Source organism: Sinohyriopsis cumingii, chromosome 12 (assembly GCF_028554795.1).
Source record: "Sinohyriopsis cumingii isolate HCF-2022 chromosome 12, ASM2855479v2, whole genome shotgun sequence".
Classification (NCBI taxonomy): domain Eukaryota; kingdom Metazoa; phylum Mollusca; class Bivalvia; order Unionida; family Unionidae; genus Sinohyriopsis; species Sinohyriopsis cumingii.
This window is the reverse complement of record NC_142972.1, coordinates 45489125-45505780: the sequence shown is the minus strand read 5'-3', so window position 1 is coordinate 45505780 and position 16656 is coordinate 45489125. Positions and strand designations below refer to the sequence as shown.

General features: G+C 35.8%; 1 protein-coding gene and 1 long non-coding RNA gene across 2 annotated transcripts in view; one reads left to right on the top strand and one right to left on the bottom strand.

The window, feature by feature from the left end:
• The window catches only part of LOC149786369 (sacsin-like), an 87682-nt gene extending 82576 nt beyond the window's left edge, over positions 1-5106 (bottom strand). Inside the window, exon 1 of the mRNA XM_089975930.1 lies at positions 5067-5106. The gene's annotated coding sequence lies outside the window, so the exon portion shown is untranslated. The remainder of the gene's footprint in view (positions 1-5066) is intronic.
• A 6230-nt stretch (positions 5107-11336) lies between these two features.
• Positions 11337-16656, top strand: part of LOC149786368 (uncharacterized) — a 33166-nt gene continuing 27846 nt past the window's right edge. The window contains exon 1 of the long non-coding RNA XR_016424911.1: positions 11337-11390. This is a non-coding gene — a long non-coding RNA (uncharacterized LOC149786368). The remainder of the gene's footprint in view (positions 11391-16656) is intronic.

The following is a 16656-nucleotide window of genomic DNA, read 5'->3' as shown; positions in this document are numbered from 1 at the left end:
TGGGTACAAACCTAGTGCCGGGCATGTTGTCAATGAAGTTACAATAAAGTCACTGATAATTCGTGCACACCATCCATCACGTCAAGCAACGTAGTGGTGCTGTTTTGCACATCGCAGGTCTCGCCTGACTAGGGAGTGGGTTCAAAAACTTATCACAGAATGGGCACTGGATAGTGCAGGCAGGCGATAGTTGTCTTATCTCGCATAAAGAGGTCCCAGGTTCAATGCCCAGCAGAAGCCCAGTATTGAGTGAGTTATTGAATTGCTTGTTTAGCGCTAGGGTGTCCATATGTGTAGTAATCAATGTCCCTATATTCGTCAACCATTGGGACTTAAATAAATATTCTCGTATATATATATATATATATATATATATATATATATATATATATATATATATATAGGCCAGTGCTTGGAGTAATGTTACATCACTCCCTTATATAAATAAACCATATTGATTCATTTTACTTTTAATCGAAAGGGACGTGTTGTTAGTTTGTAATTATTATTTGAAACATATCACTGTCTTAGTTTACAATTTGAATTGGAAAGATTTATATCTGTTCTTGCCAGTTGCTTCCTGTGACTGTATGGTTCTTCCTCCACCAAACTGGCCGCCTATCATGTACTGACGAAATATATACTATGTCATCCATTTCTCAAACTGTAGAATTTTTTTAATTCTTTTTTATAACTATGAACGGGATCAAGAGTTTGTTGATGAACAAGCTGCATTTAGGTGCTCAGCTACCCTGTAACCATCGCCACACAAGCAATTTCTCTGCAAGACTTGGACTTTAATGAGACGGTACAGTCTTATGGCAAAAATAGTTCAGTCGACTGAAACTGAAAGGGTTGCTTCAGGTTCTGTTATCATCACCTGTTTTGTTTGTTTGCTGTGGGGTTTAACGCCATTTATCAGCACCAGATAGGCTATACATGGCAGCCAGTATAAATGCTGGAGGAAGAACCTGGGAAAAACCCCGAAAGAACCACCGACCCACGAAAAGCTACTGGCAAGCTTTCTCACATACCCACATTGGCAGAACCCTAGACTCGAACCAACACAGACAGAGGTGATATGGCAATGATTCGTAGCGGTGAGTGCTTTAGACCACTTGGCCACACGGGGCCTCCTTTCATCAAATTGTCAAATATATTATGCAGTTTGCTAAGCTAAATATTGTTATCCATTGTAATTGTAATCAAACACCTTCACAAACGAGGACAGAAGATCTATGCTTGTTAACAATTTCAAGCATTCAAAAGAGAAAGAGACAAGAAATTAATAATGATGACATTAGTATCATCCTCGTAATAATCGTTATAAAATGGTACATATCAGGACCGGCGCCAGACTATCTGGCGCCCTAGGCAAGGTTAGATTATGGGACCCCCTCCCCCCCCCCCCCCCACCGCGGCAAACTGAAGGTTTCATATACGCGTGATTCCACGGAAAAATTCGTGGCCTATAAAAACACGCGAACGTAATTACGTCCTGAAAGTTTCGTATACACGCGATTTTCACTCACTCATTTTGCTTGTTCCGGTCAGCCTGGTGTTTCGGTCAGACTGAATCTACCCGATTATTTGTCCCTGTATGAAATAAACCAGGATAAAAAATGACCCTCAATAAAATTGAAATTTATTTATTTATTTTCCAAAACTGTTGTTGATTTGGAGAAATGCACCCCCTGAAATCAGCGCCCTAGGCAGCTGCCTTGTTTGCCTATATGGTAGCGCCGGCCCTGGGTACATTAATTTGACTACCTAACCAGTGGCGTCGCTAGGGGGGTGTCGGGGGCGCGGACCGCACCGGGTGACACCATCTCAGAGGGATGACACCAAAATGAAAAATTGCAAATTTTAAAGAGCACACATATAAAATAACTATAACTTAACATTGTTACAGTTCTTAAATACTTTTACCTTCTGACCTTCAATTAATTTGTTTTTGTTCTTGTCAGTTTTATACTGTGGACTTATTTTAAGAAGAAGAAATCCATGGTGGAAGTCTGGAGGGGTGACACCATGAGTTTACCGCACTGGGTGACACCAACCCTAGCGACGCCACTGTACCTAATAATCCTAGAGTTACAGGGAATCTCACAGACAGTATTAATTAATTGGTGCTTATGGATGGAAAAAATTCACACACATAAAAGGAGTATAAACACCGAGAAAGATGATTTCATTTTCCTACTGAAACTAAAAATTTAAAGATATTACGTTAACTGAAAGAATATTATTTAATAGAATCGATTCAAAACTCAACAACTCATCGAATGTGCACGCTAGGCTTACGGCTGACAGTCATTTTAGTGGAAGCCATTGACTGACCTGTATAACTTCGAAAATTGTAATCGATAAAGTTTCCACGTTCACACTTACAATAGCATACGTATCAAATTGCAAGAGAAAGAAAGAAAAAATCGACAGTACAGTAAACTGCCAAGATTTTCGTGAGGCACAATTGATTAAACAGATTTACCCAGATAACAATGTGTGTACATATGAAAGGTTGACTAACTTGTGAATATATACTTTTGTCACCTTCAAATGGTTGATATGTATTGCACTTTTGCAGAAAAGCTGATGATGGCATAGTTTATGATATTCAACTCAGAAATGGTTTCAAAATGTTTGCATTCAGTGAGCGTATATTCCTTCACAGATAATGATCAGTATTTTGTTCCGACCTCTAATGTATTTGCCTTTGGATGTGAAAATAATTTGCTCTCATGCAAGAGCTCACCACAATGGATCAGTAAATGTATCCGTATAACTATTCTTACAAAATGCATTGAATTACCCATTCAATTATTTTTTCAGTGGAACAAGTAAGTTGTACTGATAAGTTAAACACGTACTATTGACCAAAATATAAATGCGATATATTTGTTAGAGTGCAATACATACTGAACGAAAAGTCTATCGATTCAGGTTCTCATGTATTCAGTATTGATAAGATCTACGGGGTCTCTCATGAATTCTATCATATGCATAATTGACAAACTATGCAGGTTTACAACCTAGATGCAACTGAATTCAGTCTTCTTTGTCTGATTACTTCCTTCTTTCATGTGACCGTGGGAATGAAGCGTATAGAGTATGAAATTATAAAATATCATGATATGCATCAGTTTGTAGAAAGATTATTTTGACTGTCTACAAAACTAACAGTATTATAAGCGTAAAGAATAATAAATACTTTAAAGTGTAAAATACTTGTTATCCTTTATAATGACGTTACCCTTGCCAACGAGAAAGATTTTTGAAAACTTAGAATAAGTTCCGTATTACTGCACAGAGCGGAGATTAAAAGTCAACATTGATATCACCCACCACCACCACCTGAAACTTAGCAGTACCTTGCATAGTTTGAATCCAACTGCTTCTCTTGTGTATTTGGAAACGCACCATAATTTGTTTTGCTATTTAGTTTTACATTGTAAATACAATTGTTCAGTTTATTCGGCAAAAAGAGAATCACTGAACACGCTAAGCTAGCATTGTTTGTCTTACATAAAAGCATAAGGAATATGGTTTTTAATCCACTCTTGGATTTACGATAGAAACCTTTTTGGCAAGATTTCGCTTATGGCTGATGGTTGATGTTTTATGAATGTGAGCTTTGAAGCTTTAGGTATAATTCTGTATTTGAACAAGTACATGATGAATTCAGTAGAATTTTTAAAAAAAAGATGTACCCTATTATATACGCTGTGTGCATATATGCTGTGTGTGCATATACACTGTGTGCACATATGCTGTGTGCATATACGTTGTGTGTGCATATACGCTGTGTGCAGAGGTCAGGAAGTTTAGTATGACCATTTTATAAAACAAAATTAAAGTGGATATATTTTGGGTTGCTGGAAAATTTAGTAAAATTTCAGTAGTATTATTTTGTATTATGTTACATTATGCTGCTGCTGGTTAATGGATTTTTTAATGGTTTTCCTATATCAGTTACATTTTGTGTATTTATGACATAACAATTTATAGTTTTCTCAGTCATTCACTTATGCTAATTGACTGAAAGACAAATAAACAAACTAGGCATTATGGTGTTTTTAATTCCTGCTTAAGTTGGACATTCAAACTATTAAAAAAATTAAAATCAGTTTGAGTACATATGCCGCAAATATATATAGTAATTTTACGATTCTTGGGTCATTACTGAAACTGGATAATGGCAAAGTAGAAAATGAAAGCAAATGAGAAGCATTGGCTCATGATATATAGGTAATACATTTCTCTTTTTCAAAATTACTATTTTCCTGCAAAATCATCATCACACACATGTGTCTATATATATATATATATATATATATATATATATATATATATATATATATATATATATATATATAATCTCGATAATGTTGATATATTCGAATTCGTTTAGTTGGTCAAATATTAAGGCACATATTAGATTAAACAAGTTTGAAGAACTGATATTTAAACGATAATGTGGCCACGCGAATTCAGGATAATTATGTTTATTGCTGTTTAATCCCATCTTTGTATGATGTCTCCCCGACAGCCGAGTGGTCTAAGGCGTTCGCCCTTACATACTACTGACAGCTCACCTCTTTCCACGTGTGTAAGAGTCTCGGCTGGGCCATCATGGGTATGTGAGAAAGCTTGCCAAAAGCTTTCCGCGAGTGCGTGAGTCTTCACAGGGTTCTTCCGATTTCTTCCTACACAAAACATACTTTCCACCATGCATAGGTACCATGATGTGACAAACGTCGTTAAACCCACAAACAAACCCTATTTTGTTATGTATGTTCAAAATACTGATCAGAATACTTGTCTCAGCTCTTCCCTGCTCTACCCACTATACCGACGTAATTAATAATTTGTTTTTGTACTTAATATCTTGTCTGCTGTTGGACCAATTACATTTTGTAATTTCAGATAATACTTAAAAACAAAAAATACAGATGCACACTCAGCAAACATAGCCTATTATTTCTTATAGTTTTAATGTATATAAACTTGTCAACTTTTCGAGCGAAAAAAAGATATGTTTGAAAATTCAACAATTTGTTACTTACCCGTGTGTTTATTCGTCGGTGCAAATGGTGCGTATATGGAGAAATCCTACTAGTCATTAAATATTCATATATTCAGATATGCAAATGTACTCGCTAAAACAATGGCTTTGATTGGTTGTACAATACATTCCCTCAGAAACAATACCATGAATAAATATTTAATGACTGGTAGGATTCCATTATCCCAAGTGATCTGCAGGTTTACGTGCAAATGCAGCGTATATAAATAGCGCTTATAGCTAGCAACCAAACAGAACTTGGCTGGTTTTACTTTCGGTTTCGATTCCAGAAATCGATATGGTAAGCCTTTCATACAAAATCTCGAGTGCTCGGTCGATTCGACATCTCCACGTGATAGACTGGCGGTCAGTCAATATACTGAAGTTAACGAATGTATTATTTGTTTACCCAAGACCCAAGACTACGGTATTTCCATTTGATTTAAGGCTTCAAATAGTAACTTGTCCACAAATAGTCAATGTGGCGTGTCAATTGATATCGGAAATAGTTCACATGAATATATTAATTGAGCGTGAACAATAAATATTGAATATCAGTCAAAAAAAGTAAACTTGATTGAACATCAGTAACATTTATTTTATAAATAAGAATATTTTTAATAAAGTCGAAATCACTGAATATAAATTGAATATGTATTACATATATAATTTGAAACTAGCGAGTATAATTAATTTATATTCCATTTGAACATATCTAATCAGATTTTGCAAAGTTTATCACGCCATAAATCAATATATGATTTCCTCGTTTTAAGATTACCATGTATACAGGTTTTTGAAATCCGGTCTCACGGATATATTATAATTATGGGATGCTCTTGTAGATCATTCATTTTATTTTTAATGGGCGCAACAACAAATAAACGTTGATCACATAAATAAGTGTCTACATTTGTTCCATGACATTAGCTTATTAGGAAGATGGAAGAGCTCTTTGAACCTGGAAGTTTCAGTAATTTTAATACTGAACTTGGTTTATTTTGCTGCTTGAAATACAGATTGCCACTTATCTGACGTCCATGTTCAGGGAGGTTAGAAATTTGTTCCAAGAAGAGAAATTCGGTCAGGTTATTCTTTCGACTAGGAGGAGAGTTGTACAAGCATAAAAATGACTGGCATTACTTCCATAGTGAGTATGGCTTGGACCATTTAAAATAATGTGTAGTCTAAATTGAATGGGTTTAGTGTGGTTACGACGGTAGAGGATGGAGTTCTTAGTAATGACAGCATATCCACCGATTTCCACCAACTGACTGGGCTAGTAACAATGCGATGAGCTGTGGTTGTTCAGACTTGAATAGTGACGATCGAAGAGGAATTTAAATTAAATTGTTCAAATTATTTTTTAAATCGCTGTGAAGAAAAGAGTGAAAAGAGGGAAAACTGAAATGTGTTTCGTTTCCTGAAGAAGTAGATGGAGAAACACATTGTAACATAACAGCTAATGCATGATGAACACAATAGCATTCCCAAAGACGGTTAACGAACACGTATATCATAATAAACAACACAAAAATTGGGAACAACTGCCTTAAGCCTGTTAGTTGTATGACCGATCTTTATCTCCGGTCGAAATTCCAAATCTGTTTGCAGATTTCTTTCGTGACAAAGTATCAACCATCCGAGATCAAATTGACAACACAATTTCGACCGACTAATCGTCCTCGCACATTTGTGATATAGAAATTATAAGGCAGCCTGAAGTATTTGAGCCTGACAGACATCAAGCTGGTAACTTATTACTTAATAAGGAAGACGTAACTACTAGCCAGTTACTTATTCCCGATTAAAAAACTGTCACATCCAGCTGTCTATTTATTCTTTATTCAGATCCAGTTGGCTACTTTTTCCCAATTCAGTAAGTAATAGGTTACCATTTACTTACTTCCAATGAAAAATCCTACATCAAAGTTGAACACTTTTCAGGACATTCATAGATATTATTCTAACGCAATTGAAGAAATATAGGTGTTCTTTTCCGTGCCAGATATATGAAGCTGCATACAGAGAGATCACTGATTCTATGAAAATTTTCAATGACGTGAACCCTTCCTTAAAGTATTTTCATCTGAACCCCTCTTTGATAGTTCATAGTTACGGATCATCTGGAATAGTGGGAAAAGTTTAAACAAAATTTGCCTTGCCTATTTGGAAAACTAGGTTGATAATACAAGAGCTATTTTAAAAAAAATATTTAAAAAACTCACAATGAGATTACCTTTTAAGTTCACATATGGAACAACCCCTTCTTACAGACCTTTGACATGGAGCGACGGACCGATCCTTCGAAATTTATCTCTTGCGATATTTCGACCCACAAAAGAAGTCTTACAGATATTAGTCGAGAGGAATCAAAGAAATAAGAGTGTTGTTATTGAAATGGCTATGTAAAGAGGTGAAAAGTGAACCGATTCTACAATTAAAAAAACCTTGTGCCAAATAAACGCTTACCTAGAGGGCATATTGATTTCAACCCTTCTTTGACAATTTATAGTTAGGGACCCACTCCAAAAGTAGTACAATTTTTAGAATATTACCTCATCCGATTGGGATAAATATGGGCTAAAATATATGGAAGAAAGAAAAAAAACAAGGCCCTTAAGGGGATTGTCTTATAACGACATATATGCACCCACATATACCCCTCCTTCCCTTAAAAAGTACTTTTTCTTCAAAATTCACTCTGATACATTCATAGCTTGTACCCATATACTGCTTTTTATTTCTCTGATTCCTCAATACGAAATTCGTGAACAGATCTTTTGTATGTCGAAAATATCTTAAGAGAAAAAAGTCTCAAAGAATGGTTTATTTCAAAACTCTTTAGCGACTGGGTATATTGCACATGTATTCACCTCAATTTTAATCCTCTTTCAGTATGAGTTTAACCCCTAACCCCCATCCCATTATTTAACCTGCAGTTTCTCGAAATCGGCTGGAGGAATTTTTCATGAACTTTGGCAACCGCTGAAACTGATCCCTAACTAAGAATTGTGAAACAAGGGTTGAAATTGTTATGTGCATCTATACTTTTTGCAGTTTTTATTAGTGACTGTAAATTGTAGAGATTAGCTAAAGTTAATATTTTATATACGGGTATAGGTTCTATTTTAAGACATTAAGAGTGTACATTGCGAAGACCTATAAATAGCAATGGTCAATTTACTGATAATAATATTAGTAGTGAACACGTTTGGTGTTGTTTTTCTATTGGACAAGTTGACAAGTTTTTAGAAGAGTTAAGTTCTTACCCATTGTATGGGTTTGGTCAGCTGGGTTCTTCGATGTGGGATATATGCAAATTGTCACATAACAGTACTAGCAAAATGTGTTTCCACCTTTGACTCTTACCCTTGTAAAAGATTGTTAGGCCTGGAAATTTCTTATTCTTAGTTCTTCTTGTAACATGAAGTCTGCAGACGTATTTTATGATGTATGTAGATATTATCTGAGGAGACATTTGCTTGGCTATTCACCGGAATTACAATGTGCTCATTTGACTAAATTATTATTCTGGGACTATTGAGAATTATTCAAAGGAGTTCTAGACAACGCCATTTTGACACATCAGAACTGTTGGCGGACTAGTACATTCGCTGATCTTGAATTAACTGAAACATCTGATTCTTTTGGACTTGAATATAACATTTTTAGGATTATTTTGGATTCAGTTCATGATGCTGAAAGTTCCTCCTAAAGTTTGATTTTATAACTTTGATAATTTAATTGTTTGTTATGTTCTATAAAACTCTTTTGTTTTACTTCTTTCTGTTACATTATTTATGTCAATAGGGTCGTAACAAAATCGAAATTTTCTAAGTAGTGGTTCACGCTTCAGAAATGTTGACTACAATCTAATCAAAGGCTGTAACGCTCAACAATTTTTAAAACAAATTAACTTTGGCCACTGCTGGAACATGTCCCTAACTAGCAATTGAGCAAATGGCTTTAAAATGACTTTCCTCTACGTAGAGTTTCATTGAAGAGAATTTTTTATTTTTTTATAGATTCAAAGCTGTCATTTCTCTGTTTCCACTTGAGCGGATAGAACATCTTCGTGATTCAGAATAAAAATCAGCTGTTTCCCCAATTTCCAAGGACTTCAAGACAACAGTCGTTGTCAACGGATACCTTCTTAAACATTATGTAGTACAAACAATTCTCTTCAGACCACATTATGACCACTTCTCACAAAACGGTAATTTCACACCAGTATCGTGTGTTGTTGATCCAAAGTTTTATGACTCATTATTAAGCTTTTCGAAGCCGAGTATAAATACTTAACATCAAGTACCAAGAGACAGAATATAAAACACGTAACACAAAAAAAGTATTCCTAAATCAAATTACAAAACACGTGGACGTAAAAATATCCGGCTTGTTTTTTTAAGCCAAGAAATTAGAGTTCATCTTTTTTATCATGCTGTAATAAAGTCTCGTGAATTATGTACATTAAATATGACGTCTGTTCCTAGAATTTGTACAAATTATTCTGTTTGAGAAATATCTTCGCAACACCAAGTCCCCATTAACAAATGACTCCCCACCATCAGGAGTGTGTTCCGATGAAAGGGGCGAAACATCCGTAGAAAGATGGGCATTCGGCTGTTGATGTCTCTGTAAAGCAGTTTCACCAACTGTATATCTACACATATGTAAGAGTTTTTCTCCTTACGGACTGTGTAATACCCCATCCCTCATATTTAGCCCGTTATTTCTCAAAATCTGTCAGAGGATTTTATTTTCGAAACTATTGCTACTGTAAGAACACGTGTCAAAGAAGGCTTGAAATAACTATGAATGGGCTCACGCACAGCAAAATCTGGATATTACACTGTACTTGTACACTTAAGGTAGGTATACATAAGGACCATAGTGCTTCTGCGATTCTTTTGCTATCGAAGAACTGCGTCGATGCTTCTTTTTTGGGTCAAACATTACACGATTTTTAAAATATCAAAGAAAGTTCAAAATCAAGATCTTTTAAATAGCTGGATTTGTGATTGCATATATAGCTTTAAAAGGTAATCCACTTACAGGCTTTGTTTTTTTCTTCCATATATTTATCCCCTATTTATCGCAATCAGATCAGCGAATATTCTGTAAACTCCTGCTACTGTTTGAACGGATCTATAATGTATCACTGTCAAAGAAGAGGTGAAATCAAAATACTCTCTAAGTAGTATTCAATTGGCGCAGTTTTTTTTTATAGAATGGGCACATAATCCACATACTATATATCGCCAATACCGATAACGGCACTCTTATTTCTTTGATTTCTCTCGACTAATATCGCTAAGACTTCTTTTATGGGTCGAACTATCACAAGAGGTAAATTTTGAGGGATCGGTCCATCGGTCCTTGTCAAAGTTTTATAAGAAGAGGTTGTTCCATATATGAACTTTAGAGGTAATCTCCTTGTGATTTTGTTTTTGTTTTTTTTTTTTTAATTTTTTTTTTATAGCTCTTGTATCATCATAGTTTTCCAAAATTGGCAAGGCAGATTTTGTGTAAACTTTTCCCATTATTCGAAAAGATCCGTAACTAGGAACTATCAACTAGGGTTACGATGCAAATACTTTAAGGAAGGGTTCACGTCATTGAACATTTTCACAGAATCGGCAATCTCTCTGTATACAGCTTTATATAGCTGGTACGGGAAAGAACACTCGTATTTCTCGAAGTGCCTTAGAATAATGTCTACAACTGTCCTAAAAAGTGTTCAAAGTTGATGTATAATTTTTTTTCTTCATCGGCAATAAGTGTTAATCTATATTTATTAAATCGGGAATAAGGAATAAGTAGCCAACTGGATGAGAACATTTTTGAATCAGGGATAAGTAACTGGTTACTTATTCCTCGTTGAACCTATAACTGGTTACTTATTCCTTATTCAGTCGGAAATAAGGGATCAGGAAAAAGTAACAAACTTGATGTCAATTATTTGACATGTCTTACTGATATTTTAGAACGTTATTGCAGCCAGGGCGAGCGTGATTTGAAGGTGGGAGTGTGCTGCCCGGACACCACGATTCAGAAAGCCCAGAAAAACAATTTAAAAATAAATATTACCTTCTCATTGACCAACTGAAAATAAGTTATAAATAAGTGCAGGATGTCATTTTCTTTTAACCAATGAGAGGACAGTATTCCATTCAGCGGGATTTCACTTGCATATTAAGCGGGCGCGATCACGACCATGTCGAGCAGTAGCGTGGAAAAATGGTCTAGCATTCCTTAAAGGTATGATAGTAAGCCGAACTTTGGATACGCATACAAGGTCGAATGCCTGAGCTAAACATCGGTACCAAATTTATTACGCTACGCAAAACGTAGCTTGAAATAACAGCGTTTATTCTTAAATCGGTCGCGTGAGAAAGGAGAGAAGTGTCCTCCCTTGTAGTTATTATATAGTACATGTCTGACAGGTAAACCTTAAGCAACGATATGAGCCCCTGTGCTGTATATGATACCACTGCGTGACACATTTATTACACATTTATAACCCTTTGGCGTCGTATATACAAACTACCTTATGGGTCACTTATGCACATTATGCTTGTTCGCCCAATGGTAAGTCCTATAAATGAACGTAGATCCTTTTACCTTCTGGCGACAATAAATGAGCGACTCAAAATATGTTTATAATTACCTTTGTTTTATCCATTTTTAATGCCTCTTAACATTACTTCCAATATTTCCAACACACGGGTACAATAATAACTGGTACATATATTCACATTACCAGGATGTCGATGAAACGTAACAAATTGTATGATATTGCCTATATATTTATCATACCTGTAGGTTTGATCAGGAACATTATGAGATTTAAAGATACCAAATTTTTGATAAAATGATGGAAGCACAGGTGCTTAACGCGAGCTTGATGTTGAAAAAACCCCACAATAATCTGAAGGAAAAAAAATCATACAGTGACACAAGTACCTCAGCAGCAGAGAGGGTGAACAGACCACTTAAGGGTTAGACCAAAAAAAAATAGTGACCCTTCATAGAGGTCAATACCACGTCTACGATTATTGTTTGTCCCAAACAGAATTGTAGACAGGACCCTCTCTGCTGCTATTAGTCTTGGGAATCTTCATCTGAATCATGGGAATCTTTTGTTTTGTTCTTCAAGTAATATTCAAGTTCTGATGGTGGTTTTTCTATTTTTGGATTTATGTTCTTTCTTTTTCTGTAATAGTTCATTAAACTTCTGTATCGATCTCCACCGCAATTTTTGCAAATCTGATACAATCCTCTAACCCCCATTGTTACATCCAACACAACTTCGTGGACCAGCATGAGGATTTTACTTTAAAATATAATTATGCTTTTTACAATATTCTCCACGACACCTTTTGTTGCATTTATCTGTTGTTCCTTGAATTAACCACGCACAGTTGTTCATTATATTAATGATATCTGTTTAATTAAATTTATTAATTTATCCAAATATTTTATCAAGACCCACACGATATCTTGTTCTAGGATCATGTAAATTTATTGTTATAAATCCATGCGGAGTAGCTTGCGCTCGTGAAAAGAAATTTCTGAATTTAATTATATCCATGTCACCGCTGCACCAAGTTTGATGAATATTTCGCAGCGTGTGTGTGTCTACGCCATTAAACACAACTAAAATATTACAATTGTCCCTGATTGCTTTTGGTATTCGTGTATATCGTTGAGTAACATAGATAACATCTGTATTTTTATGTCTGCCGCGAGAAAATATTCTGGCTGGATTTGATTGTTTATCTAGCATCACATCATCAAAATCCGTCTAAAACATCAGCGGACGGTGCTTCATCAATATCTGTTATAAACTCTATGACATCATTATCTTCGTCCAGAAATCTTGCATTTTCGTTAAAATCTTGTAATACTTCATAACATCATTGATCATCAACGGATGGTGCTACTAAATATAATTTATCCCATTTCAACTATCTCATTATCAGATTAAGTAATAACTGCGTCTTACCCGATCCAGATGGTCCTATGATAATCATTCTGATGGAATTCGGTAGCGCAGGATGATGCTTAACAGGTTCTCGCTGCCGAGTTGCTGAGAAATCAATTATATCCATATATATTATAACATGAATTTATATTGTTTACGCTGTACAGTTAAAACTCCAACTACTGATTTAGCTACAGTTATAACAAAAAATAAAAAAATAGCGTACGGTGGAAAATGTTTTTACCTAATAAGCGCGGTGGTGATATTGCTAATTTGATGTCAAAGTTTCCAGGTACTCCATGGGCTAAATACCCAGGAGAAAAACATCTACCAGGATATAATTATTGCGGTCCTGGTACCAGACTTGATATCAGGCTCGATAATCAGGATCAACCAAAACCAGGCGAGGAACCAGTAAACGCTATTGATCGAGCTTGTCATATTCATGATGTAGCTTATAAAAGTAAAAATCTACAGGATAGGCATATTGCAGATGTGAAATTAATTCAAGCGTTAAATTCCATAAAAAATAAAAATATCAGAGAATCATTAGCTAACTGGTTAGTAAGATCCGCGATGAAAAGTAAATTAGCGTTTGGGTCTGGTAATATGTAATGGAATTAATTTATTATTCACCAAGAGGATATTGGAAAGGCAAAGCAGCCATTGGTAAACTCGCTGATGCAGCAGCGGTTAAACATTCTACTGCTAGCGCGTGGTTATCCAAACAAGCAATATGGCAAATTTATCTACCACCACCGAAACGAATTCAGTACGCGTATTTCGATGTCAGTGTTCCTAATTAAGTTCATCAAGCTGATATTTTATTTTTACCACATGATACTGTGCGTGGAAAAACGTTACAAGTACGCGTTAACTGTAGTTGATGTTGCAAGTAGATATAAAGAGGCAGAGCCGCTATCAACGAAAACATCATCTGAAGTAGCCGATGCGTTTGAATGAATTTATCAACGAGGTGGTGGACCACAACGTGGTCTGCGATGGCCAAATCTGCTACAGGTTGATCCTGGTAAGGAATTTCTTGGTCCAGTATCATCGTTGATGAAACGACATAATACCAACATACGACGAGGTCATACTGCAATTCACCGTGATCAGGCAATTGTTGAGCGATTTAATCGAACACTTGCTGGGCGGTTATTTGGATATCAATACGCGAAGGAATTTATTCAGGATATGAGATCTCGCGAATGGGTTGCAAGATTACCAAGCGTGATAGCTGCATTAAATAGCGAGATCACACGAACAACCAACATGAAACCCATTAGCGCAGTCACAAAAAAAAATACCAATACAACGAAAGGATATTGAAAAACAAAAAATATTGGGTGATGTTACAGTTAGATATTTATATGAACCGGGTGAACTTGAAGGTGGTAGCGCGAGAGCGACTGATCCTATTTGGAGTGTTACCACACACAAAATATCCACCGTGACAAGATCGCCAGGTAGACCTGCAATCTACAGACTAGATTCGGCTGCTCCTCAACGTGGATTTGGACGTGAGCAACTACAAATAATCCCCACGGATACACAATTACCGCCGCGATCACTTAACTAGCACTAGCGCCAAGGGTGCCAGCACCCAAGGCGCTGGCGCCTCTACGTCGATTACACTCAAGACAGGTCAACATGATATTTTCTCGTGTATGACCGCGACCATTATCTTTTCTGTCTATGTAAATTGTCTTGAATCATTACTCGAATACCTTCACAGCATTATACAATTGCAACTTCTGCAATGATTATTCTGCTGCTGTTTTAACTCAATAATAAATTCAACATCAAGATCAAAGTCGCGTTTATTTTTTTTATCAGATTGTTTGTATCCGATTAATTTTTTTCTTATTGTATCATCATTAATGACGTTGAATTTATTAACGATTTCAGGAATTATAATTCTCCGTAATTGAGATATTTTTCTGACCCTCGATACCGCTAAATAAACTAAATTTGACCACTCGATGTGATCGTCTACAATCCAGACTCGTGTGTCAGAAATAGTTAATCCCTGAGACGAGTGGATCGTCATAGCGTATCCCAACACCCATGGAGATTTGTCAGCGTGTAATGCATCTTCGACCACACTGATATCAACAGCGACAATATCATTTAATACGAGATTTTGATTCTCAGTCTGTCCTGGAATATCAGCATTAATATTCTGTTTTCGTGTATCTGATGGTCTATAACATAACGGTACGGGTAATTCTGAATATTTTTCTTTATGCAGCTGAAATAACTGCTGTTGTAAATCGTCTCTGATTATTTTTCTGCTTGCTACGATCAAATCGTTGGATCTCCATAAATTCAAAAAATCACTCATTGAGGTCTCTGAGATTACTCCGCGTATTATTTCACACTGAATTTTGTTTGATTGTAATCTGATTAATTTTTTAAATTCCTTTAAATTTGCATCGAGAGCTCTATGATCATCATCTATTTCTTCGTAATAATCAACGAAATTTTTTAACCAATCATGTGGAGATGGTCCAACAAAAGGCGGCGGTTGACCATGATCGCCACACATTATTATGGCGGTATTTTTCGTCAACAACCAATCAAGAAACATTTTTAATGTATCCATTGACACCGTACATATCTCGTCCCAAATAATTATTTTAGGTATATATTTTTCTCCCATTCGCTCAGGAGTCCATGTATCCCCGCGCCACCGAAAGAAACTATGATACGTACACGATTGTACTTGCCGTTGTTTCATCTCGCGTGCAAGTCTGTGTGTAGGTGTCAGCACGATCATATCTGAATTTCTAAAAACATTAATCGCTCGAGTCGTCTTGCCGCATCCACCAGGTTCATTGAGATATACTGTCTTATATCTAGTTATTGGATCACTCAACGATGGCGCTTTCGACATTTCTGATATTTTATTACACTTACGATAAAAATGTCTCATTGGAACATCTGCTGATTCTGTATAATTGTGTAATATTTCCTTTTTCCTATTTCCATCGTTCATCATTACTTGTAAATTTCATAACAGACTCTAAATATTTACTCGAAATATAAAACGAATCTGTTGAGACTCTGACTGCGGTCTCAGGAATCTATTAATCATCGATAATAAATTTATAGAAACATAAGCCAACATGGAAGATCTTAGATTAGTATACTGTGGGGAGATATGATTTATATAACTAACGATCGTACCCAATTTTGTTCCGTCGGATAAAAAAACACTTTCTCGATTTACAAATATATTTCTCGCTGTTGTATCAGCGATTATAAAATCGTACTCGGCATCATCTAAAATTAATCGTGTGTGATGTCTTTTATGATCATATGCTCCACCTTGAGTAAATTTACCTATAACTTTTCTACCGAGATCTTTTGCGGTTTTGAGTTTAATCTCGAGAATTTTAGGAGCTTCTTTGATAATATCATCTTCAGAAACATCAGGACATTTTTCCTTAAACTCGCTAATAACTTCATCAGCACTGATAGAATCTGACATGGGCAACCAAACTTCGGTCTGTGCATGATATGATATAATTGTCTCACTAACCACCAATGATGTCAGTACCGCACAATCTAGCAAATATCGTAATAATACTATAGG